A 26,236-nucleotide genomic window follows, 5' to 3' on the forward strand; every position below is an offset into this window, starting at 1 on the left:
TTTGAGATATAAAAATTACATTTTCTTTTTTAATACGATATATTTTTTATTGTATAATTCTTAATTTAAATAATCTTTAATTGTATAAATTTTGTTTTTAATTTTTCTAACCGCAAGATGTATGTTTAAAAGAATTACATGAGATAAAGATTGAATTATTTCGATTATTTCAGAAATCATAATTATATTTAGTTTATAATCGCGATAATTATTGGGAAGATGTGTTTATATACTTGAGGATTAAACATATCTAGAAACACGATAGACATTATGATGATAATAGAACATGGATTCTCGAGTCCACCCTCCTCAATATTCTGTCTATTCGAGCATCAAAGTTTCCATGGTTAAGACCACGTGGTGTAATCGATCACCTAACGATTGTGCGATTGACACTGCAGGTCATCAAACAGAACTATCCGCGACGGAGAAAATCTCGGGTTTCACCCTCGATCAATCGACGCATTCGTCTCCGAAGATTTGATCTGCCGTGGTCATCGGCACGTGATCGACTTCGTCCCGATCCGATGCATCAATCATCGCGAGTTTTCGTTCAAGAAATCATTCGTAATAAAATTGCGGAAGAATCATCATCGCGTAAACTTTTTCTCGACTTGTGCATATGATAATATGAGAATTAGAGTTATATTTCATTATAAGGTTTTAAATTGAATAATTCAGATAGTAAACGCGAATTATTAAATTTCGAAAAACATTTCTCAATATTAATCGTTCTGCGATTAATAAATTATTTTCACGATGGGGTAAAATCGAAAACTTTTTCAGTGCGAGGAAAGATAATAAAAGATTTCTCGCGAATTAAATTTACATTTAAATTTTACTCTTTCTCTCTCTCTCTCTCTCTCTCTCTCTCGCAGTCCGTCGAGCAGAGATTTTTCTTACACCCTCTTCGAGAAGCACTTTCCTCCCTCGGGATCGACCCGCGTCGGCGATTACTAACTCGCGACAAGTCCGAAGCGATTCGTCCAATGATTCGCCCGCATGTTCGCAAATCCCAAACGATCTTTCATCGAATGGCCGCCGAGATTTAACTCTGATTATTAGGACGTGCGCCGGTAAATGCTGCCATTATTTCTGAATCGTTCTTAGGTCGTAGAACTATTGTTCTCCTCCATTGATTTCGCTTCCTGCTACTCGAGATAGAGAGAATGAGAAAAAGTGAGAGGATTCCATCTCGTCGCCGGAATGAGATGCTATAGCGACGCGATAAGCGACGATGATTCCTGTACGTGCGACGAGATATAATTCCTCTTGATCACGTAAAGCATTCTTTATTTGCTTGCTCAGCTCTTACGGAAGAGTAAGGAGAGAGTAATTACGAGCTCGCGAGATAACATGTGCGGAGATAAATGAAATGCGCGATCTTCTCAATCTGTTCATTAATGGTTGATGTGAGGAATTTATTAATACACTTATTAGACACAAATGTATTAAAGTATGAAAATTTTAAGAAGTATACTATATTGCCTGTGTGAAAAGTATGCATTAATAATAATTAATTGTCATTACCACTATAAAAAAAATTAACAATAAATTAATAAACTTTGAATTGTTTAGGTATAAATTATAAATATTAAAATTACATAAAATCTGAAATCGTATATATGATGTATTATATACCATATGTATATTACTAGAGAGAGAACATACTCATACAAAGCAAACAATTTAAAATGTCACGGTCTTAATTAAAATTCTAGTATTTTCGTTTATCTTAATTTATTAAAAGATAGAGAGGAAAAGAGAAGGAGACAGTTCATTATACCTTCTTCTAGCCATTTTACACATTGTCTACTGAGTATGACTACAATTTAAATCCATTAACTGTTCGCGTAAACACATACTTTATCGCGAAGCAGGAAACTGACGTGCACGTCGATCCAATCTTAAACATCAACGTCCGTCATTCCGCATAAATCGTCGACGAACAGATTCTACGCAATCGATAATTCGCTAATAACATCCGAGAATCTTTATTGCAATCCCGTCTCCCTTCTACTAAATATAACCGGAACGTCGGAATTCCGTGCTAAGCTCATGAGAAATTTCTCTCTGATAACCATAAATCGAGCGCCCTGTCAGGCCGGTACAAGTATGCGGCCGCTGGTAGGACGGGTTAATATTGGCGAGCAAGCGCTAGCAGCGGCAGTATGACTCCTCGGATATTCAGGAACGAGAACGATCTCGCAGAGCGAGAGCCGGAAAACCGAGAACCGCCTCTTACTTAGACGAAGGAAGACGATTATCGTAAATAAGACGCGCTAGCTATCTGGTTCGTGGGTGTTCCAGTAGCGGCTTTCCCCAGGTCTCGATTGACAAGCTAATTCAATGTTTTAATTTGGAAAAAAGAATCTCGGCTATCGTACTTTATGATTATTTTTTTTATTTGAGATACGTATTCTTGAACCCCCCTCTCTCTCTCTCTCTCTCTCTTTTAAAAATATATCTTATATATTTGTTATCGTCTCGTGCCAGATAGTGGCGTGAAAATTTTTGAAAAAGAGCCGAATCTCACGGCACGAATGAACACGCGTATCGAACGAGCGATAAAAAGGCAGAATAAATCGGGCCCGTCCGTCGTACATTTTAACGCATTGAAATGCATATGCGTTCTGAAAAAGCACTCGGAATTCTCCGGCTGTGCGCGCACCACTGTCAGTAATGCGGGATGTTGATGCGAAACAGGCCTAACGATTTTCGTCACATTATGCAAACGGGCGCGAGCTTGCAGCCACCACCCGGTGCGCACTCGGGATAATTAAAAGCACAGCGGTGCATCCGCGAAAAAACGAGCGACCGGATTATCCCTCCGCGGAACGTTCTTGCGAAATTTTATAAATGGAATTTATTTTAAAATCTGTACTTTTAAATTCTAGACTAATTAATCAATATTAATTTTGAAATCGTGCGTTCAAAATCAAATTAAATTCTATTATCTTAGTTCTAATTAACGAGAGGTATCGTAGAATAGAGAGAGGGAGAATCTCATTAACATTTCGTATGGCTGCTGCGAAGCGATTAGAAGATTATCGATGGCGATGTTGACTGCCGGCAAAAACGAGCATAAATCTCTGCTCCAAACATCATTACCGATCATTTGAGGTTCTTCTCTCGCGCCGAAGATATTTCTCTCGGCTTCTGCCTATCGCGTCTTATAACTCGCGAGGTAACCGCGAGCTATTTAACGCCGTTACCTTTTACGGGAAACAATTAAGTGCGACATATCTCGCGAGACGCCGACTTGCATATATTCGTTCGAGTAAATATCGTACATACATGCAGTATACGCGTTTATGTATGCGTATGCGAGTATGCATCCGCGAGATTTTCAACGAGCGAAGTCATTAATCGCGTTATGGGCGCCGCCAAAGCCAAGGTCATTGCCGCTGAACCTTGCAAGGTCCTGTCAACGTCCTTCTTCTCTTTTCTTTCCGCCATCCTTTGTCCTTCTCCTCACTTAAACCTTCTGGTCGCGATGACATTTAATCCCGAGACGCGCGTGCGAGATCTCCCTACGTTGAACACGCGAGGTCGATTGTCGGCCTTTTTAATCCTGCGACCATTCGCGAAAGTTTGTCAGAAGGAAACTTGGAGAACGATAGACAGAAACAGCTCTCTAATAATCATTAAATATTTTTATTTCTTTTTTAATTTTTTGATAGCTGCACTCGTAACTTCGATAGTCCCTATATAAAAATGCGTACAAAAATTCAACCGTTCGAACATCGAAATGCAATTCATACTGAAGGTAAAAAATTCTATTATGAATTATGAAATGTCATGTTTACGTATAGAGTGTCACACACTTCGCGATTTATATACGATAAATAAAATTAACTCAAATAATTCATCGCCAACTATAACACTCGATGCAAGAACCCTAGATTCGCTTTATCTATTCATCTATCTATCTATCTATCTATCTATCTATCTATCTATCTGCGTCTCATCTCGTCGGACGTGCACGAGTACGCGGATATAACCGCAGACTGAAGGAATGCCTAATGAGCCAGACATCTCACGTGAGAGCAATCATTTCCATAGGGACCGCTTATAAGGACTGCCGCCGTTGCCGCGCCGGCGAGGGGACGGTCGCGCGGAGAGAAAGGGGGAGAGAAGAGGGGGATAGAAAGAGCGGGTGGATAGAAAGAGAATCGTAATTCAGAGACGAGCGGAAGTTCTCGCGCGTGGTCCAACCCGAGAGACCCGAGATTTGAATGTAAAACGGGCCGAATGGCCGGCGATCAAGCCGCCGCCGAATTAACTTCGTCTCGCTAAATCCTCGGCGAAAGCGTGTGTTGCGTTTGTGCATGTGTGTGTATGCGTCTGTGTGTATTTGCATGCCCATCCACAGCCGCAGTTCTCCGCCTGCCACGCGAACGATAATGTCCGGCATAAACGTGGAATTTTAGATTTCGTCCGCGCATAATACCGTCTGGCGAATGCACTGCTCTCTCTCTCTCTCTCTCTCTCTCTCTCTCTCTCTCTCTCTCTCTCTCTCTCGTTGTATTTATTTATAATATTTGCGGGAAGAGAAATTGTGTATTATTTACGTTGTACAATTGTTTTATATAAAACGGTTAAATTCACAGTGGAAATATAAATGATACTGCCCTTTTGGTAATTACTTCTGCAATATAATTATTGATCAAATCGTTTACCAAGTTTACTCAATGGAAATAACAATTTAATAATATTTATTAAATTCAAACAATAATTTTTTAATGAGGGTACAGCAAATATTATTTTGTATGGTTTAAAAAAAAATTTATATATATGTATTATTCTATTTAATTATAATTTAAGCAATTAGATTGCGTAATAAATTTAATTAAAACAGATAAACACGCAGAAGTTTATTTTTTTTTTTGCAAAAGATTACAAAAAGACACGATTAAATATTCTCTTTTGGTATACAAAGAAGGTAAAGAATATCATTAAAAAATACCGCATAAATTGCAAAGATAAAATTTTACCTTTTCTCGACATTTCTTCAGATTTTCCCAATGTTCTCTGAAACATTGGATGAAATCAGTTCAAGCAAGAAGGAATAATGAATATTTATGCGAAAGGCCGTGAAAATGTCTCGTTCGCAGCTTTTTTTGCTTTTTCTTGATTACGTGGTCGAATCGGAAGTGTGCTTCCCATTTGTTCGCTGCCTTCAGAAAATGAGTTGGCACTGATATTATTCTATCGATCGATGCGATAAGAAGGATCTCAACGTGAGTAGTTATTCTAATGATTACTTTGCGAAACTTTCGAAGATATTGCCGAATTTAGCGTTGGAAAAGTTTAAATCTTTACCATTTTTTTTTCTTTTTTTTTTTTCGTTGTAAGAACAGAAATTTACGAGAAGTAATTCTTTTCTTGAGAGAGAGAAAATTTTCTCAGAGTATTCGCGATGAATAATTCAAAATAACAATGCACTTGGATCAACTCTTGAAATATTCCGAGAAAAGATAAGAATAAAAACTTGAAATTTTTTATTACGTAGCGCATATATAAAAGTATATCCTTGAAATATCGTTATCATATATAATACAATATCATATCGTATTCCCAACTTTGATCTTCCCGATGATTCTTTCGACCGATTGGTCCTCTCAACGAGTCAAAGTATGTCGCGATGTGTAATTGACACAACGCCTGTTTTCCGATTTCAACTTTTATCGAAAGGGATGTTGGACGAGTCCAGGAAATCTTTATCAGAGAAAGGGCTTGTTCGGAAATCGTAGGAGTGGATCATTACTCGTGCACTTTCTCGAAATATTTTTAATTACGCTTTCCAATCGCGTGATACAGGATTATGGACGACGAAGATTTCGTATACATTTCGAGTAAAATTATTCTAACTCTGGAATCAAATTTATCTTCTTAATCTCAGGGCGTATTCTCGCGGAGATATTCCTTTGTCCGCCAACACATAAACAGCTCGATCTTGAGAGTGGTATGCAAACGACGGGACTTATTAAAGCGCGACGACGCAGGGACTGTCTTAGCAGGCGCTTTATCTCGCGTGCTGCGTTTGGTCTCTCCTTAATTTGCGTTGCTGTTGCGATTGCACTCGTGCGCCCGTCTCAAATACCTGCTTGCATCTCGAGAGAGTCGAGGCGGCGGCTTACGTCAAAATACCATTCTGGCACTCGAATCAATTGAGCGGCGAGAAAAAGCGGCGCGCGGAGCGCAAACAGCCTCCGGCGGTTTCGCTTTCGTTGCTGACGTTGGCGTTGGCGGCGGTTACCGTATTTGCCGGCGGCGTCAATTTGCACGATGCTGTTGCATGCATCGCCAATTACAAACCGCGACGTACTTCGACTTGACCGATCGGTCGAGGGAATCGTCGAGAGGAGCGAGGTCGAGAATAATTCTCGAGAGGGGGAGAAGGAGAGAGAGAGAGAGAGAGAGAGAACTCTCTTACGTCGAGTACCAGATGATGCATATTCACGAGCAGTTCGCGGAACATCTTCTCCGGTGCACTTAATGCAGGCTTGAGAATCGACCCTCGCGAAATATTCTGATAAACTCGCGATAAAGGGAGATACTCTTAAAACGAACGAAACATGCGAATCTTCGATGCTGGAAATTTCACCCGGAATAACCGTACGATTAAAAGAAGCAAGATATATTCGAATAAAATTGTGTTAACGCTATAACACTAATGTGATAACAAACATTAATACTGATAAATAATATTCTGAACGAGAGATTATTTTCGCGCGTTATCTTAGACGTCCAAGAGAATCGTCGAATTATTCCAACGTCAAAGTATTGGAAACGCGAACGATACTCTGCGAAGTTGCGACCAAGTTGAACTGGAATCCAGAAAGTATTCCCAGGCCGCCTCCGGTAATCCCTTAATAACCGATCGTGGTACTCGGCGGTCTATTATCCGCTCGTTAGGCCGAGTCCAAGTTTCGCATCTCTTCGAGTCGAGATATCCGGATCGCCGCGAGCCGGTTAAGTGAGCGAACAAGGAGAGACTGTCGGGGCAATTACGAAGCGGGGGCTCCGTTACATCGAGATGAAGAGATCATCGAGGACCGCGTCGAGGGATACTATACCGAGATCAGGAACAGATCGAATCCTCGAAGGAGCCCCGGATAGATTGGCAAGAATGCTTCGAGCCGTAACTTGTCGTGAAACTGAAACATGAAACTTGAAGCATGGCGAATGAAAGGAAAATAGACGAGGAGAAAAACAGGAAAGGAAAGGAGAGAAGAAATGGCGAGAAAGAAGAAGAAAAGCAAGGAGAAGAAGAAGAAGATACGAGAGGATGGATACATGAATGGACTGGGCAGTCAACATTCAAGAGATGGAGAGATAATAGAGAATGGCGTGTTCTTGTTTGGCGCCGAGCCTTAAGCTTAAGAGGATTCGCGTTTTATGCAAACTAGGAAATTACGTCCGTTACGTTTGTCTGTATGACATTTAAATGAAGTTGCTATCACGTAAAATAACAAGTAATATAAATTGTACAAGAAACGAATAAGAGTTTCCTATACCGAATATAAATGAAGATATTTTCATTCGGCAAAGATCTCCGTCAAGACTAACAATATTCTGCGATTTATTATTTTTCGATATACTTATTTGGGAAACAAGAAAAGATATTTTTTTAATATGTGCTTTCGTCGCTTTGTCTGCATAGATTTACATATTAAAAAAAATATCCTCTCTTGTTTCCGAAGTAAGTATATCGAAAAATAATATTGTTAAGCTTGACGAAAAAATAGCTTACCCAGTTTACGCGTAAAGATTTGCAGGTTCATAAGACGATGTTATCGTTGGCTATTGGTTTGCTTTTTCCCCTCGCGGTTCGATTACCGATAATTTACGGCGTCGCGTGGATCAAATAATCGTCCTGGCATGGGATAGAAACACATCCACCCACCGGAATAACGCTCACAGCCGGACATTATCGTTGTCGACCGTTATCCTCCGCCTGGTCCTTTCGCTCCTTCTCCTCTTCTCGTTTCCCTCGTTTACTCTCGTCTCTATCTACTCTTTCTTTATCTTTTCCACGTGGTAGAGACCACCGTAGCGTAATTTCACGTTCGATCGGCCCTCAAGAAGAAAAAGAGACCGACGAGACCTACACGCGTAAGATCGTGGAACATGCTTCCTACTCGAAGTTTTCTCGAGGAAAAGCAAGGATGGTACGGCGAAACATTCATTGGCGGAATGGCTTAGCACGCGAATCGCTTTCTTACCTTCTCCGACAAAAGCGAAGCGAATAGAAATGGCTGTTGGGCATTTTGAGAAGCAAACGCTGCCTTTTATTCCGTTCGATTCTCGTTAAAACGGAAAAATGTATTACATCCCACGATAAGATATCTATCTACATTTTAAGTTCGTATTTAAATTAAGCTCGAATTCAAAAATACTAGAAATGCGTGGAATTTAAAATCTAAGAAATGTTTAGCTAAGCATTTGAATACTCTATATATTAGTAACCAAAAACTTTTACATTCACATAAATGTCATAATAATAATAATAATAATAATAATAATAATAATAATAAAAAAAACTTACTCAGACATTTATTAAAATAGTAGAAAAATAAGGAATTTCTGTAGAATCTATATATAAATAGTTAAAAATGAAAAATTTTTTATGTCGAATGACTACAGATCACTGGTTATAAAATAACTAACCAATTTGAGTTCTATCGAGATAGAAAGGCGCGTGACATTCGCGCGAATGGACCGATAATGAGAGATTCTCTCGTTCCTCTTTTGCGAAAGCGGCGTATGATTTACTCTCTCTCTCTCTCTCTCTCTCTCTCTCTCTCTCTCTCTCTCTCTCTCTCTCTCTCTCTCTCTCTCTCTCTCTCTCTCTCTCTCTCTCTCTCTCTCTCTCTCTCTCTCTCTCTCTCTCTCACTCTCACTCTCACTCTCACTCTCACTCTCTCTCTCTCTCTCTCTCTCTCTCTCTCGTGCGGCCACACACTCGATTATCAACGAACAATCCTATCGCTCGCGCGTGATTCATCGCGCTTGGTAGCAAGCCACAGGTCATCGGCTTGTGAGATTTCCCGAGCCGGTGGTCGAGGGTCGATTATATCGTTTCGCCGATACAACACCGTCTCTCCTAAGAGCATAAATAGCCATCGATTCGAATGCATACGTTGCTATAAATGTGCCTTCTTAATATTTGTAAATTATTATAACGAGGGCATTTTCGCGCGTTTAATTTTATTTTCCAGCTCGGCTTTCCGGAACCTTGCGATTCTCGAACGATAATAATATCCTCGGTATTTCATACACAGGAATTATATATATTTAGTATCGACTTCCACGTAGCAAAAACGATAAATTGATGATTTATCATAAATTTTTAACTTATGATACGTTGAACGATTTAATTTTTATATTGAATTCTTTTATAAGAGAGGAATGTAAAATATATAATCTCGACATTAATTTTATTAAATTGGAAAATGAGGCAAATATCCGAGAAATTAAAAATGCAAGGAACATTTTCACTGGTACGGAAAATTCCGAGCGTGCGCAAGTCAGCCCAACCAATATTCCGTGGACGTAAAGATTCACCTATAATAAATGCAATTCGACTAGAAATCGACTGCTTTGGTCGCGCGCGTCAGCCGATGCGAAAAATAACGTCGAGGAACGCGGGCGCGCAAAGGAAGGAGGGTACGGATGGAGTAGGAAATTTGCTTCGCAGACAGGCTCGATCGGTAGAGGGACTTAAAACGAGGTTCTTTGTCTAGAGTGACTGGAGTGAGTCTCGGATACTTTATAAACATAGGCTTTACCGAGCCCGCGGGATTACCGGCTTTACCAATTTTCAAGCCGAACGGTAAGTTGCAAGACAAACACGCTAGAAAAACAGATGTGGTTTTGCCGCAAGTGGCTCCGCGTCCGTTTAAATCCTTACGTCAAATAGTCGAAAAGTATTTTCTAATGTAGCCCTCTGGCTAGAATGTCGCGTTTAACATACTTGTCGTTGCAACCAGAGTCTTATATAAAAGTCTAGTTTATTAAAAGAGATGGTGTTTATATTTAAAAAAATGAGCGAATTCTTTTTTACACTTTATCAAACTCTCCAAGTTATTAAAATTATAATAAACACGTTATTATAACGAAAAGGTCCATTTTAATTTTACGCAAAACATTTTATTAAATTTTTATTATTCTTCACTATCTTTTTTTTTTTTTATTTATTAAAGATACACCGAAGTAAGAGATAATTTAGTCGTTACACAAAGATCCGCGAGACTATCGTGGTACGAGATGGCGGCGAAATTTCTCGTTTTCGCGCCGTCCGCCGTAAATTTCGCGAATAACGTCGATACGATAAGGACGAAAAACGTGCGAGCAGGGGTCCCGGCCGAGCCGGGGGCCACGAAGGGATTCATCATCAAGTACGGTGCTGCTACGGCGAACCCATAGGAGCAAGCCGAATCGATCTGTTAGCCGATAATTGAAATTCTCCTTGCGCGGGCTTTCATTTTCCATCCAGGGTTGGATGCCCTTTGTGCGCGCCCTGCGTCGAGGCTAAATCGCATCGATAAGCTGGCGGCGCAAGGTCGCTGCCCTTACTAGTCTAACATCGTCGTGTAATCAATCCTTTGTCTACCCCCGTCGTGCATCTACATTTGGCTTGGCATGCGTATCTTTAGATGTGCATCGACCTGCATACAATCTATAACCGTGCATCGCTGTGTATCTCCGGTAGAAAAGGAAGATCGAAGTTACGAGAGAGAGAGAGAGGGAAAATTATGTTACATTAGTTATACATTTCAAGGGAAGAGATTTATATATATATCTAAGAAATATTTATCTTTTTATTCTTTCTCGTTTATTTTGAGAAAAACATTAATAGCGCAAGATCGAGAGAGGGAATGATAACAAATGGAAGGTAATAGAGTTCGTAGAGTGATGCCAGACTGCAATTATCTGTAATTGTGAACGGATTAATCTGATTAAATGGTTCACGATGGTATCGTCTTGTCGGGTAATAGATTAGAACAACTATATATACGATCCGCACCAATGAATCGTGCGTGTGCTGCGTAATTTCATTTCCTTTCAGAGACTTATGTAATTTTATCTGCGAGAGACAGCAATAATCCTTTATACTTAAATCAATTTCGAAAGAATATAATTGAACATCTGCAGTACGAATTTTAGGAAAATATGGATTGGTTAATACAATCGTTTGCGTCAAAAATCCATTTTCTTATACAAATTTTATTTAATTTCTAATTAACAAAAGACGCGTACACAAAGAAGTTAATTCTTTCTAATGACAATTACAAATTACAAATATATATTTTTATGCATTGAAAAATATTCCGCAGACTTTTGCCATGTTAATCTTCGAATCTCTGTAGCCTTTGTGTCGTATCCATCATGTAGACACTTTTGACAGACAAGCGAACGAAGCTCGAAACGATCGCACGATCGACGGCAGGGTGCGTACTTATCGTCAGCAATATAAATAGCGCGACACGCGTGCATGCGTGCAAGCCGATGCATCACCCACCTGCGTGCACGACGCATGTGTACCGAGAGTAGTTTCATCTCCCGCTGTACGCGGCCGCTCATTTCGCTCGCGGTTATCATGTCGTTGCAATTAATCGAGCCTGATTGCGAGACAGACGGCGATACCATCGGCGATGGTTCACCGTGCGACTTGTTATCGCGCAGGGCCGTCAGTTTAGAAATTAGAAAGAGCAACGCATAATCGCGCTAATTTCTCGATGCGGCTTATTCCGGTCGCGTTGCTTTTATCCCGCGCTCAAAGTAAATTAGAAGCTACGAGAGAGAAAATTACCTCGCCGGAAATTCATTACCGGGGGCCTCTTGATTTAAAAAATTTCACGCCGCTTCGGAGCATTACGAACGGCTCTAGATATAAAGGCGGGATGAGATAGTTAAATTTTTAATTTTATTCTTTAATAACAGGTTAAGAATGTCGATTCTACTTTGTTAAGAGAGATTTACCTTAATTAAATATTAATTAAATGAGGATTAATACAATGCGTTCTCTAGATTTTTTTCATCTAAAGTATAATTTAATTATAAGTTTTCTCTTCTCTTATATGATATTAAATTTATTTTCAACGACTCATGATTCCCTTAAAAGTTAGCGTACGTAAATTTACAGGTATATTAATTGCATTATTCTAATCTAAAGCGAGCATGCTTCCCGACAAGAATGCACGGGTTAAAGACCGGATTCTTATTACTTACGCACTTGCAGCTAAAGCCGCAAACGCGTACCTATATCATCGCTAACGAACGGTCGCATAAATTCTCCTCTCTTCCCGTCAGTCCAAAACCAAGCGCCGAGAATATTTGCGCCTCGCGAGACGTGCAAATCGCGACCTTACAGATGCAAATGTAATTCGACGGTTTACATACGCGTCTGATTATTTACGATGTACCCTCCTCTCGCAGAGCTCGAATGGATCCTGCATTCTCGATATCACCATAATAATCGTAGGAATTTAATCGCGCGCTTTCCCATGTTAAATTACACTAATAGCAAAAATAAATTTTTCCACGCAATCTTACGAGTCGAGGATCTATCGGACTTACATTGAATTCCAAGTATATCGTATATAAGGTGCTGTGGAAGTCGCGTATATTCCCAAATAGCGCATGTTCCTCGTTCGTTCAGGATCACCGGTGATCTATTCGCGCCTGTTAAGGCACGATATCTTGCGCCTTCTTGGAAAGCAGGAAAGATCCGAGAGATGCCCGTGCATTAATCGCGTTATCTACTTATCCGCCTCTCTCTCCTTTCCCCTCCCGTTCATCCCTCTTTCTCTCACTTTCACGGCTCAACGACGACGGTAATTCACTTTGCACCCGCCACCTTGAAGAGGCATCGACGACCCTTTCGCAGCCGCTCGAGCACTTTCACGAGCGCAGGAACCATTATCCGGGCCGACCGTTCTGTTTTAACATAAGCCAGAACACCGAATCGTGTACGCCGTTAACCCTTGCGACCGCCGGCAAATCTGGTGTTCGTCTTGTATAAGTAACACTCCAATAAGTAGAGGGAATTTCGATTTACATTATTAAATATACCGATACAAAATCGATACAAATATATATATATATATATATATATTTTTTTTTCTCTTAATCTTCCAAATTATTCCTAGGAAAATCCAATTATCGTAATAGCTGATGAAGAAAAAAATGGCGCGGGAAAAATGGGGACGTGCCGCTTCGAGATAAGCGGCGCAAAACATCCGCGCGGTTTCTGAACGAGCGGTGAATATACAATACAAGTTGCCGTTTAGTCGCGAGATTGTAGAAGCAGTTAATGTTATTAGTTTGTTTTTCCGCTGCAGGTAGTCACACGTTTTGCGCTGGATATCTTTACGAGTAATAATGAGTCAGCCGGAGAGAAATTTCGCGCGCAGAGACTCGCCGTAATTTATTTCTCGAAATACTTTTCTCGCTCACATTGTGCTATCCGCAAATACTTTTCGCTACGAATTGTTGCGTACCCAAATGGTAGATCGAATCGCAAAACACAGAATTTTGCTCTGCTAACGTGTGATTATACATATATATATATAAAATATATGTATAAAATGTTATTTTATCTTCCTGCGTCCCATAAACTGTCAACCTGAGTCTCGAGAAACACAGAAATTCTCTTATAATATTTTATCATATATATAAAATGCGCAACCGTTTTATTGTCCCATATCTCATAAATTCTTGCTTCTATTTTATTACGCTTCGCGATGTTAATTCTAAAAATCAACTACGTCAAATAACTTGAGTCGAAGTTATGAGTAATTTTTATATTTCGGACATTTTTTTATTTTGACACACATTTCATGTGTTTTGTATAATTATTATTTCTCAATAAATATGTATATATAAATTATACGGAAGAGTGGAATTCAAAAGCTTTGAATTAAAATTGCAATTTTGCTTGTCCGCTTAGAGATCTCGAAAACTCGTTAGAGTTCTACGGAAGCTTATCATGAGCGGACGTAATTATTATCCCCCCTTTTAACAGAATGATAAACGAGCTATGACGTGAAACATGCGTGAGCGCGGTCGTTGCTGCTGTGCCGCAAAAATTAGATTGCGTGTCCGACGAAAAGACAAATATAGAGATGCGACCCTTTTCGCGGAACGACTTCGTAACGACTTCGAGGGCTCGTTTCGCGCTTCTGATTCGCGCTGGCTAATAAAATCAGCTGTGTCGCTTCGCGCAATGACGACAACGACGACGATTAACACGAGGATAATTGAGAACAACGCTTTTGAACGAAGTTATCGTCCCGAGAGGCGCGGGTTCGCGCGATTACGCGACTGCCTGGGGCCGTCCCGAATTCCTCGTTCCTTCTCCCTCTCTTTCAGCGCACAGAGAAACAGGTGGAAAGGGTTACTTTACCGTGAACTCCCTCTAATTATTTTGTTTCCGTAACCGTGGCGACAAATGACGAGGGCCACCGGATATGTAGGGTCACGGGATAGTCGGCAGTCTCGTGTCTTAATTCGGGAATTCGTATGTCGAAAGCTCTCTTTCTTGAAAACGATTTTCGGAGAAAATGACTTTGACTCCCCTCGCGTTTCTTGAATATATATACTTATATTCTTATTTAGTTATAATTATGTTTGCTAATATCGTTGTAGATGAAGGAACTGACAAAATTAGTTCATTAATAAGAAGCAAATAAACTCTCTTGGCTGTTTATTGTGTAATTTAAATTATTCGCAATATACAGGCGTTTAAAGTTTAATTTCGCGATATCAGCGGCGTGAATGATTCACCCTTCGATGGCGAGACGGATGGATAGATGATATGATTACCGTGTACAAAGGCACGAAGACTTTTGAATGTCCGTGGAGAGAGCAGCGAGACTACCCGCGGAGAAAAATCGCAGCAACTTTTGACGGCGTGTAGCGCATCGAAAGGCGCGAGGCGCTTCTCGTTCCGCGACGAGATGGAGAAAAAGAGAATGCTGAAGCTTTTTTTATCAAAGAACGTACGGTGTCGAGATCATGTTTTGGCTCGCGACAGGTAAAACCTTCTCGGCCCTTACGTCAGAACCGCATCGAAACGGATCCGACTTCTTATAATTTACCATGAGGCCTATTCTAAGCATACAATATTTAATGCAATTTTAATTACTTTTATTTATTTCCATCTAAAATACTTTATAAGTTTATGTCGAATGGCAAAAAACCGGTGCTTAGTCAGAGAAATTTCTTGTTAAATGTTATAAGAAAAGAAAGGGATATTAAAGAACAATAAGAAAAAGAGAGAGAGAGAGTTTTTATTTCTCTTAATTTATATTAACTAAATAGATAAAAATAAATATTTCAGTAACACTTAATATCTTTCGAAGAAAAACTCTAAAAACACAATAATTATCACCTAAACGCATATGTTGGAATTAAAATGTGATTTTGGAACATCGTATTTTATTTTCTGACCAGCAGCTGGTTGTTTCAGCCGAATAGAGTATTCGATATAAAGCGAGACGTTTCGCATAATTTCACCGCGAAGAAATCGCGCCATAATCCAGCGACGCAATCATCGCGCTCGATGTCGACACGTGTATCAGTCCGTGACGTGACGAGGGGAAAATCGCGCGAAATCACTTCTTCTTCATCTCCTCTTCTTCCTTTTCAAGATGCGCACCTGAGCCGAGTTGTCACCGAATGTGCGGCGAGGCGAGGTTTTTAACGAGGTGACCACCGCGAGAGAGTGAGGGTGACCGTATTATTACGGTCGTTTCAGAAACGCGAGAACGAGACGAAAAGATTGAAAAAAAGAAATACGAGAAAGGACAGTCCGAGAAAACTCGTAATAATTGAAGAGATCTCGCGCTCGATTTTTGAGAAAATTTGAAAATGAATTAATTTTCAGTTTTAAAGCAAATGTTCGCGACAATCAGCCTTTCGAAATGTATTAGCGTTAATAGCATATTCCACGATTAATTTGAAATCAATATTTGCTCTTACAAGGAAAACATCATGAATGAAGTAATTACATATTTTGATACTTGTTAAATAATATATGTACGATAATTGACACGATAATTATTACTGAGGAATAATTAACACAATCAACGCAATCAGGGGTGTGACTGTTAGTTATTAGCGGTTGGCGATGTTTAGATTTCTAATTATTAATACCGCCTTGTGACGTTGATTGTATCAAAATAATTGCGATATAATTTAATTGCGTGCACGACGTAATCGATTAGTATCGCAAGCGGCGAAGGTGAAGAACATATAGCGGCTCTACGCTTTGCGGATTAATTTATGAGCCTCGGGATCGACGAGAGGCGGTCGTCGCAATCTCACGACTCCCACGTGAGAGCGATGTCGCGAGTGCTAATCTGCGGAAGATGCAATAGACGAACGAGGCGTTCGGGGTTTCTTGGTGGCAAAGACCTAGGGAAGGTATAGCAGAATAGCAGTCTCTATACACGTGTCTTATTGGCCAAACAAGACAGGGAATATGCATGTTATATTCGATTTTTGCATTAACGTAGAAAAGATGCGTTATAATATTTATTTTATTTAGCTATAATATTTTTTTTTTAGTAGTTATTGTGCCCGGATAATACATTCGGATCTTTTTAGAAAAGTTTTTCATTAATATTAATTATTTTTTCTTGACATTTTAAGATATGCGTAGTTTCATGCTTTACATTTATCACATATTTCTATGAATGTTAATAATTTTTGTGAAACGTATTAATATCCTTTGAAATATATTAATATCTTAAAAAAAACACACACACACACACAAAAACAGAGATTATCGTTTTAAATACACATTTGTTTTTATTGTACAAGCATTTTGCCGGGATATTAAATTCCGATTAAACGCAAACAACTCGTAAAAGGGCAAATACCACAAAATTTGATGGTCGCAAAAAAAAAAAAAAAAAATCACGCCTGTTATCCTGTTATTTTTTTATGGTATTATTATATATAATTATGTAATATCTCGGTGTGTTATTAAAACAATTTTAATCAAGGCAAACCTTTCCACAATGTGCATCGTCGATGCCGCCCGCATCCTCGTCTCTTTGTTCCACCGAAAGACAAAGGCTTTTCAACGGTTAAAATTATCTTGCGTCCTGCCTCTATTTTATTACGAGCAAGAGACATATGTTACGAGTTTTAAGAGATTATTAAGAGAATATTAAGAAATATTTTCTTTTGCGCAGAATTCTTTTGTGCTATGAAATTTATGAAAGTGAAATAATATAAGAGCTGGGGAAAAATATTAAGAAAGAATTGCAGATAGGCGGAGAAAAATTTATTTTAATCGAATAATGAATCGAATATAACGTATTCGTATTTTTCGTGATATTAAAATTTTACAAATATCAAGTAGCTTCTTTTGTCTTCGAAATCATTGTCTTTTCGGATGATGCGAGAAGAAGTACCTTTTCACGAGTTTTCCATCCGCGTTTCATCCTTGATCGAAAATGCCGTTCTTACTCTCCTTCCCCAATCTCTTGTTCTCTTTATCAACGCGCTCCTTACACCAAGCTCCTTTCAAGACAACCTTCGATCTATCCTCTTGACATCATCTCGACTCGGCACTCCTTGCTGCTGGGCCTCTTCACGGCGGCTTTAGACTTTCATCGAATTATCTTTGGTAATTATTTAAGATACTCGAATTCAAAGCGGGTTCTCCCTTTTAATGGGCAGCAAATGTCCATGTGACATGCTATTATGAGGCTGTACGTTTGAAGGCCCTTTAAGACTTGAAAGGGGACGAGATTTAATCAAGCGCGTATTAGGTTTAAGTTGCCGGAGCTTCTGCGATTTCATAAAATCGATGAAATAAAGCAAAGAATCATTCTGGAAATTCTACTATTTTATTATTCCAAAATTTACAAAGCGATCTGTATTTAATATTTTCGTTCAATAGGAAATTGAAAATTTATTCAATTTAAAAATCTAATCGCGTTTTATTAGAGCTCTGGATTTCAAAATTTATCTGAAAATTCCCGTCTCACGATAAACTAGTTGCTCGACGACGTTGTCAACAAGTTATTCAAAGCTCGCCGCGAGGGAGCCGCATAAATTGCGTCGTGATCCTTTAGAGACTATCGATTAGAGCTGAGAGAGGGAGAGAGAGAGAGAGAGAGAGAGGAGGGGGGGGGGGAAGGAACTGTGTTACGATGTCCGCCATGTCCGGTCGTGATTTCGCCGAATAGCGATGTTTAGAATTAATGTACCGTAACAGATTCCGATGCGACGTGCTCGCGCTGAATGGACATTCACGAATTTCCCTTTACGACTATTGGGATCGAGCCGTGGATGGAGAACTGGAAGAAGGGATTAAAGACGATTCTAACAATTTACGGGAGATGTAATTTGCGAATTCAATTCGCGCCTCTCTCATACGACCGTCGTCGCACGTGACAGCAAACCGGATGGCGACGCTGATTTATGCGTCGATAAATCGTCTTAGGATTGAACGAATATTGCTGTGTTCCGTCGTGCGTGTTAAAGCATCTGTCAATGCGCGGAACTTGGAAGTTTGCACTGTCATTTGAAAAGAATTGCGGAAATTATCGCGCAATATCAACCAACTGTATAAAGATATCGCGGATTATCTAGGGAAATAATTATAATTATTCGTGAAATGAATAAAATTTTAAGTGAGATAAAATTGATGAGTATAATTAATAATAATTGCACATTCTTTATAATTTCCTAGATAAATCTTGTATCAGTTCAATTAGTGACTTAAAAATATGGGAAAATCAAAAAGTCGAATTTTTAAATAACGCACTTTTCAATTTTCATCTTGTCTAAAGCGTGATAGCCGTGACCACTGACGGTGCATCTCGCGACAGTCGTGTGACACAAGAGTACGCAGTCACGCTTTGCTTATTCGTCCCACGCTATGCAATATCCAACACGGATACGCGATATTGCGATCAATGCCATTGGCTTATCTGGAATAAGATCCGAGTGTCGGGGAGGACGTGTGAGAATCTCGCCGCGAGATCGATTACAGCGTATGTACTTACATGCTCGTTCCGTTCGAGCGAGAGAAACCGCTTTGTCATCCGCGCGACAGCATCGCGAGAGGAACAGACGCACATGTACAACCACGCGTCGCGGGAATATTTAATTTTATCCACGGGATTAATTTCTCGCCGGGCGGGTATTTTTTCCCTCTTCGTTATTACGAGGGCAAATGCTGTCGCGAATGGGATTTGAATAAAAAAGCAATTTTCCATGTGCTGTGTCATTATTTTTCTCCTATTCATTTTACGAGTACAGAATGATTTATTTAAATGTATTTTCGTAAAAGTAAAACAAGGTTCAATTCGTTATTAAACGAAAAAAATGAGATTGCACACACAATCCGCACGTAATAACTATCATATATAATTTTTCTTCTATTATCCATCGTATCATAATTTTTTTGTGAAAATGATTCGGAGATATTATTGAATCATATATTTTTTTTTTCTCATATATGGAATAATTATAAATTTTTTAAACTTTGATCTCCGGGGATATAAACTTGGATTTACCCTTATCAAAATCATTCCGGTTATTTGCCTTTCATTTTCGTTTAATTCGCGTTCATGCGCATAAAAAAATATTGCCGCACACGACTATATTTTTGGCATCTAATCTGCGTATAAACAGCTGCGGTGGCCGACTTATCTCCATCGCGACACGAAATATATATGCCCACTTAAGAAGGATTAAGGATTTCCTTTTCGAGAACGATGACGCCAGATTCTGAATGCAGCCAAGTGCAAACAAACATGCTCGCTCAGGCGGTTAGTGATATTAGATAACTGTCAAACTCTTGTCATTTGTTTTTTCATCGCTTTATGATGTCTGATAAGATAATAATTATCGTTTTTAAATTTAATAATAATTGATTAATTTTTTATAGGAACAGATATCAATTTCATAATTTTACATAGCAAATAAAGCAGCAGGGGTTTATGATTTTAATATCCTTCCAAGAATACCGTTAATATCGTTAAGACGGCAAAAGCCGATAGATTAAACGGCTAATAAATCTTTAATTTCACAAATTAGAAAGATAATCGCCGCGCTCCTGAGATTCTTTCCCGCTTTCGAGCAATAATCGTGAAATCCTTGCGAGCAAAATCTCGCTCATCCTGTCTTGGATAAATATATATCGGCTGATTGAGGAATGCACACTCGTTTCTTATTCGTTCGCTTCGTCCCGTCCCATGTTTTTCACCCCGTCGGGCTTTCGGGGATTTAAGGGTATTTCTTATTTCGAATACCGCGCATACCGTCGTCGAGATCTCCGAACGACGATCTCTCGCATTTCATAGCCTCGTAAGATTCCTCTCACAACCGTATACAGATTATTGGGACGTAGTTGAATTATCATCTACCACCCTCGTTCACAGGAATCGCTCAAAGCGATTCGTTCCGTGCCACTGGGTATATTATATTCGATTGATACGCAAAAAAATGATCAATAAATAAAATTTATCTTATATTAATAAGATTTATTTATAAAAAAAGGCTATCATATAATATAATTATTTATACAATTATTATATGTTTTATAATTATTGTGATAAACATGTATTTATCTTCCCGATTTTATTAAACTTTAATATCTGTAAAAATTTTTAGAGGGGAAGATCGGAAAAAAGCAACAGAATGACACACTGCAAGTCGAACGATACCGATTCGATATTTTGTATCGATCGTCAATGTTCTCTCTCTCTCTCTCTCTCTCTCTCTCTCTCTATCTCTCTCTTTCTTTCTTTTTTACATTGCGATCTTTCATCAATAGCACCTGTACGGCTTTGTTCCTCGACAGACGGGCCCTTCGTTTCTATTAGCCACCCTTCGAACTCTCTCGAAGCCACCCTTTCTCTCCCGCGTTTCTCGTTCACGAGTAAGCTTGAGCACCCATCCCTCTTCTTCCGCCGTCCCTGAAGCGACCTCGCACCCCTTTATCCAGCCCCCATTGTTCTTCGTCCTCTGACGCCGTGGCAGCAGTTGCACCTTAAAGGTGCACCATCCATCGAATTTTGCCAACGTCTAACTTCCTTTTTACGTGACGCGCAACGACTGCCAGGACGCGGACTACAGAACACGGCGAGATAGCTCGAGGGGTTGAACGAGAGATCAATGTCCTCGATAAAACGTCGCCTTCGCAGCTAACTTTTCGTTGTCGTTCTTCGCTTCACTCGAGGGGAACGAGAATTATGTCTGTATTTCGCATTAATTCTTTTTCTGGAATTTTATTCCGAGGTGCGGAATCCTTTAAAAAAAAAAAAAAAAAAAAAAAAAAAAACTATGATAAAATTTAAATGAGAAAATGATTAATAGAAAAATGTTGCGAAAAATACATAATATTTTATTAGAAATATGACGATTAAAATTTCATTGTGTATACAAAATATAATAACTGTCGGTATCTTGTTTCGAACAAGCAAGCGAGATAGTTGATTTTTGAATAATTTTTTATTTTTCTTAAATTAAAAGTGATATCGATCATTCCATGAATGTGTTGTACTTTATAAATAATAGTCGATCACTCGTAATAATCTCGAATAGACGAAATGAAAAAATAAATTGCGATAACGTTCCTCGCACATCGATCATGCCACGTTATTTGATCAATTCGTCGGGTTTCGCTCGAGAGAGAACGCGTTTTCTCTTTTTAACTTGCAAACAGCACGCGTTTTAATTGCGTTTCACGACATGAATGTATGGGCCGAGTCGCGATTTTAGTTGGCAAAAAATCACTCGCGATGCATCCGAACTGGATGCGTTCGGAGGAGATGGCGCGATTTCTTTTATCTCCCTCTTCATAAAAGATATCTCCGTGTCTTCATTTCTCATTCTTCGAGTACGACGATATGAATCGGATGATACGACGAGAGAAACCTGCTCCGACCATGTGGAAACGGAATTCGCGATATCATAATAGGCACCGTAAATTAAAATGTCTCCGTTCGACTAAGATATAAGCACATTGGAAGGGAAGAAGAAGGTCTTCTTTCCTTCTCACCACTCTCTTTCCCTCCCGATGTCCTAATCTTTAGTTCCTCCGCTTCTTTTATTACTTCCCTCGCCCCTCATCGTCCCTTTCGGTTTCATCTTTCGGGGGAATCAATTCTCTCGGGCGCGCTTTCGAAACACTCCCGCAACTTCTTTATAAAGCCCGCGAAAAGGGACCGAAAACGGGCACAAACGAGCAAGCTTATACACGTGGAGTTTCGGAAAATGGCGTGATAGAGCGACGACTAGAAGGATTCAATCCCGAGGGAATTTAACGTCACCGGAAATTCCGTCCGATCCATTTACGATGCGATAAATTCGCGAATGTGAACTAAATCATACGCAAATTACACTGAAACGAATATCTCGATAGTTAAAATCTCAACGAAATATTGGATCTACTTATTTCTTTGTTTAAAACAATTCTAATTTTATATTCTGTTAAAAGATATAGATTTATTTAGAAAGAGAGAAAATATGTAGATTTATAATGAGTCATGTTTAAAAAAAAAAAAAAAATTCAAATTATTTGTATCGTATTAATCGACCCAGATTAGATCCGAAGAAAGCGATTCCTCGATCGGCATTCACTCTCGCGCGTTATTGTTGCCCGATAAATATGTAGACGTGCAATCGTGCGGAATGGCCGTTAAAACGACGATGCGAGGCACGGCGGAGCTCCACGGGACAAGTTCGTAAATATCTGAAATGAAATCTGGACGGGCGCGAGTAAATAAAGATAACAATGTGTCGATAAAGCTTATACCGCACGGAAGGGAAACGTCACAAGACTTTCGTCTATAAATTCTATTACTATTACTCCTGTATAGAGTATATGCCATCCGCACGCCATGGCAATAAAACGCGATATAACGCATTCTCGAAGCAATTCTATGGTGAACGATACCTCGTCTACTACAGGTTGTCCCAGGAAGATGATGCGAAAAGGAAACGACAATTGTCTGAGTGAACTAGGAACTGAGGCATACGTGAAACAATATGATGTTTGAGAAATAAAGTATGAAAAATATTTTCAACGATGCGATAGATTATAAAAAAATTTAGAATTAACAGATTTTTCTCCATAAATTTATATATTACTTAATTTTTATTAGGATTTTAATTTTTGATAAATATAATATAATATTATATAATATAAGATAATACTTGTGTCAGATAAAAGTAATTACAATTCTCGAAATTCGCATCCAACTTTGATTTAATTATCTCTGACGCGTTAATTATGTATTCATATATCATATCTTGAGACTCGTGATTTTGTTGAGGCCTATAGAAGAGAGAGCCGGCAAACGCGGTGTGTATTTTTCTATCGACGCCGGTCGTCGCCGCCGCGGCGCCGATGATTTACATAGCGATAAACTAACGCCTTGCTACGGCGGCCAAAAAACGCGTTTGATTTATCCGCGCACTTTCGCCAAGTACTGGACTTTTGCCAGGCCGGAAGGTCCATCTCGCCGGAAATGACGATCATAATTCAGTGTCCATCCAGTGCGAAAGAGGGAGAGAGGTACGTACATTCGTACCGTGAAAACTCGGAAGAAAGTCCGTCTTGCCGGAATTTACATAAAGAACGCGCGCCTTTTTGTAGAATCGATTCACTTTTAGCACTTTTGTATAATATACATAATTGCCTCGAAGATTTTTGCGGACTCGATATTTGTTTTAATTTTTTTAATGTTAATGTCTCTCAAGTTTTTTATTCTTTTATTCGCAATCACGTTCCGGTGATTAAATTCGAGTCTATCAACACTCGAGAATAAATCGATTTACAATTGAATGTCTTTTTATTTACCTTGGACGATTAAAGTCAAGGCGCAGTTGATGGTGGAAATTAAAGCCGGGACGGTTTTTCCGTCATGTTTTTGCTTGCTTGGAAAGGAGGTCGCAGACGTAGAACGCTGCGGCTGATGGCGTTCAGGAGTCAGTTGGGTTTGATTAGACGTCGGTGAGGCAGGGCAATACCTTAACCCTTCCGTGTCGGGGTCCACCCTTCCGCCGGGATGCTCCGGAGAAGGGAGGAAGGAAGAGGAAACGGGCGTTTGCAATTTAACGGAATCTCTGCATATAGAGTGGATTCATCGCGGGTCCGCACTTTAAATGACGTCCCGGAAGTCCCCGTGCTAATTCTACGGGTCCTCGGACGTGTATACCGCCGGTGTGCCCCCTCGACCTTCTCTATACCGTCGGGTCCGCGCCTTAATGCAGGGCAAAACTGGTTATGCAACGTCGGCGCTCGTTATAATTGCGGTCCACGACCGGGGAGAGAAATAAGAGCGTTTCGCTAAACGGCCGTGGAACACTTGCTTGCAACATCGTTTGTCAATCCATTGATATTTATTCCCACCGTATAATATATCGCGAATTAAATATAGTCATTATTTCGACGAGCGGGCGAATAATATTTGCAACGAGATATCGATACGTGATATCGGTTACAGCTTGCTGATATTATCTCTCGGCTTTTGTGTTTTGTCGTACAAATAATTTAATATAATTAAATCGTTTTTGTCGAGTAATAACAGTGATACACAGATATTTGACGAGAGATATAATATTCTACGGTATTTATTTCAAATACATATGATATCATTTAAATAATTGATTATTTGACATTTAAATTATTTTACTCGACGTGCAAAGTTTATGGAAGCGAACAATCTTATGGTTTACGAGAGATTGACTTTACGGTGGTATCTGTCATTGAATTCATTTGCATTATTATTCTATTCTTTTAGTAATTTGTAATTGATAGCCCCGTGTATAATCTTTCATTCTGAATTCTCATCAATTCACTTCACATCGCTGGGTATCATATTTTAAATGTCGTATCGTTTAATCAATATCAAAACGTGTTTCATGAATTTGCTTATCATTCGTAACGACTCAGCAGAAAACAAAGTAATCAAACATTCGTACTTCAGTTTCATGTGTAGAGAGATATCGCGTACCGTTCTAGCAACATTTTCCTTCGATACAAAGAATGACTGTGCGTCACGAAAGTCTTTACACCTTTCCACCACGCAGCTTCGTAATTATTCGTGACGTGATATATTCTACAATAGAGTACGATCCACTCGATGATTTTCTTTTTTTACTATTAATAATTCTGAGTTTCTTTCTTTCTTTTTTTTTTTTTTTTTTTTTAAAGAATTAGAAAAATGAAAAATAATAGAAAAATGTAAAATTATATAGTGTTATTTAATTTTTTTTTAATTACAATATTATATTTATTTGATATAGGCATAATATGATATAATAATATAATATATATATATGCTTATGTGTTTTATCCTTCAGAAAAATATTTTCAAAAATAATAATTTTTTGTCGAAAATTATAGCGCATATATATAAAAAAACTTTTGGATATACTTTTAAAATTCTGTCGTCGAAGAGAATTTCTGAAGAGAGATTTACAAGTGTATAACCGGAGTTTCGGAAGCGCAGCCGACGAGAATAATTTCCGGTTCGCTCTGCGCGAATGCTCTCTCGCGCGTTACTGCGGATGGATTTAAAAATAAGTAGGCGCACGCGGAAACGCGCTGTCTGTTCTCGTGTGCGGGATACGGGAACCGTTGGTGGCAAACAATGAACGCGCGTTGTATGGGGTGGACGGAGGGGTCGAGAAGGGTGAATTGCGACTACGTGCCCGGGCATACGAATTCGTTTACGGATGTACGGGACGGAATTGGGGAGAGAGGATCCTCGACGCCGCGTCGGCGTCTCCTTGAATCTAATAGATCGCGCCCAATACTTATGGTCAAATCGCGACCAACAGCCCCCGGAGACTAGGCAGGGGTTCGCTCATTACCATTCCGTCCCGGCGCCGTGGCTTCTCTCCAATAACCGTTGTTGATAATCAGAAATGCCTTGCGAAGATTGTAAATCAATTCCAAGGACGGCTGCTATGGCGTCGCCAAGCAAAATGTTGGAAGTTCTGTATGCTCGTTTGGATAAGTTCCAATTCGATATTGGTATAAAAAAATTAATATCTCATTAATTAAAGTCTTCAAAGCAATAATCTAAATTTGAATATTTTTTGACAAGTGATAATAATTATTATTTGTTGACACAAGCAACGGATAAATAATATTTTTTTTTTTTTATTTAAGTCATTTTAACTTTAATAAAATTAAAATCCTAAGTGCGTTTTTTTTTTATATATAAAAAGAGTATTATCTCTAAAT

General features: G+C 39.2%; 1 protein-coding gene across 6 annotated transcripts in view; it reads left to right on the forward strand.

The window, feature by feature from the left end:
• Positions 1 to 26,236, forward strand: part of LOC138932219 (uncharacterized) — a 197,583-nt gene that overhangs the window by 107,657 nt on the left and 63,690 nt on the right. The window lies entirely within an intron of this gene.

This window comes from Polyergus mexicanus, unplaced genomic scaffold, assembly GCF_030449975.1.
Source record: "Polyergus mexicanus isolate NDT 795.1 unplaced genomic scaffold, iyPolMexi1.0 SCAF_1, whole genome shotgun sequence".
Classification (NCBI taxonomy): domain Eukaryota; kingdom Metazoa; phylum Arthropoda; class Insecta; order Hymenoptera; family Formicidae; genus Polyergus; species Polyergus mexicanus.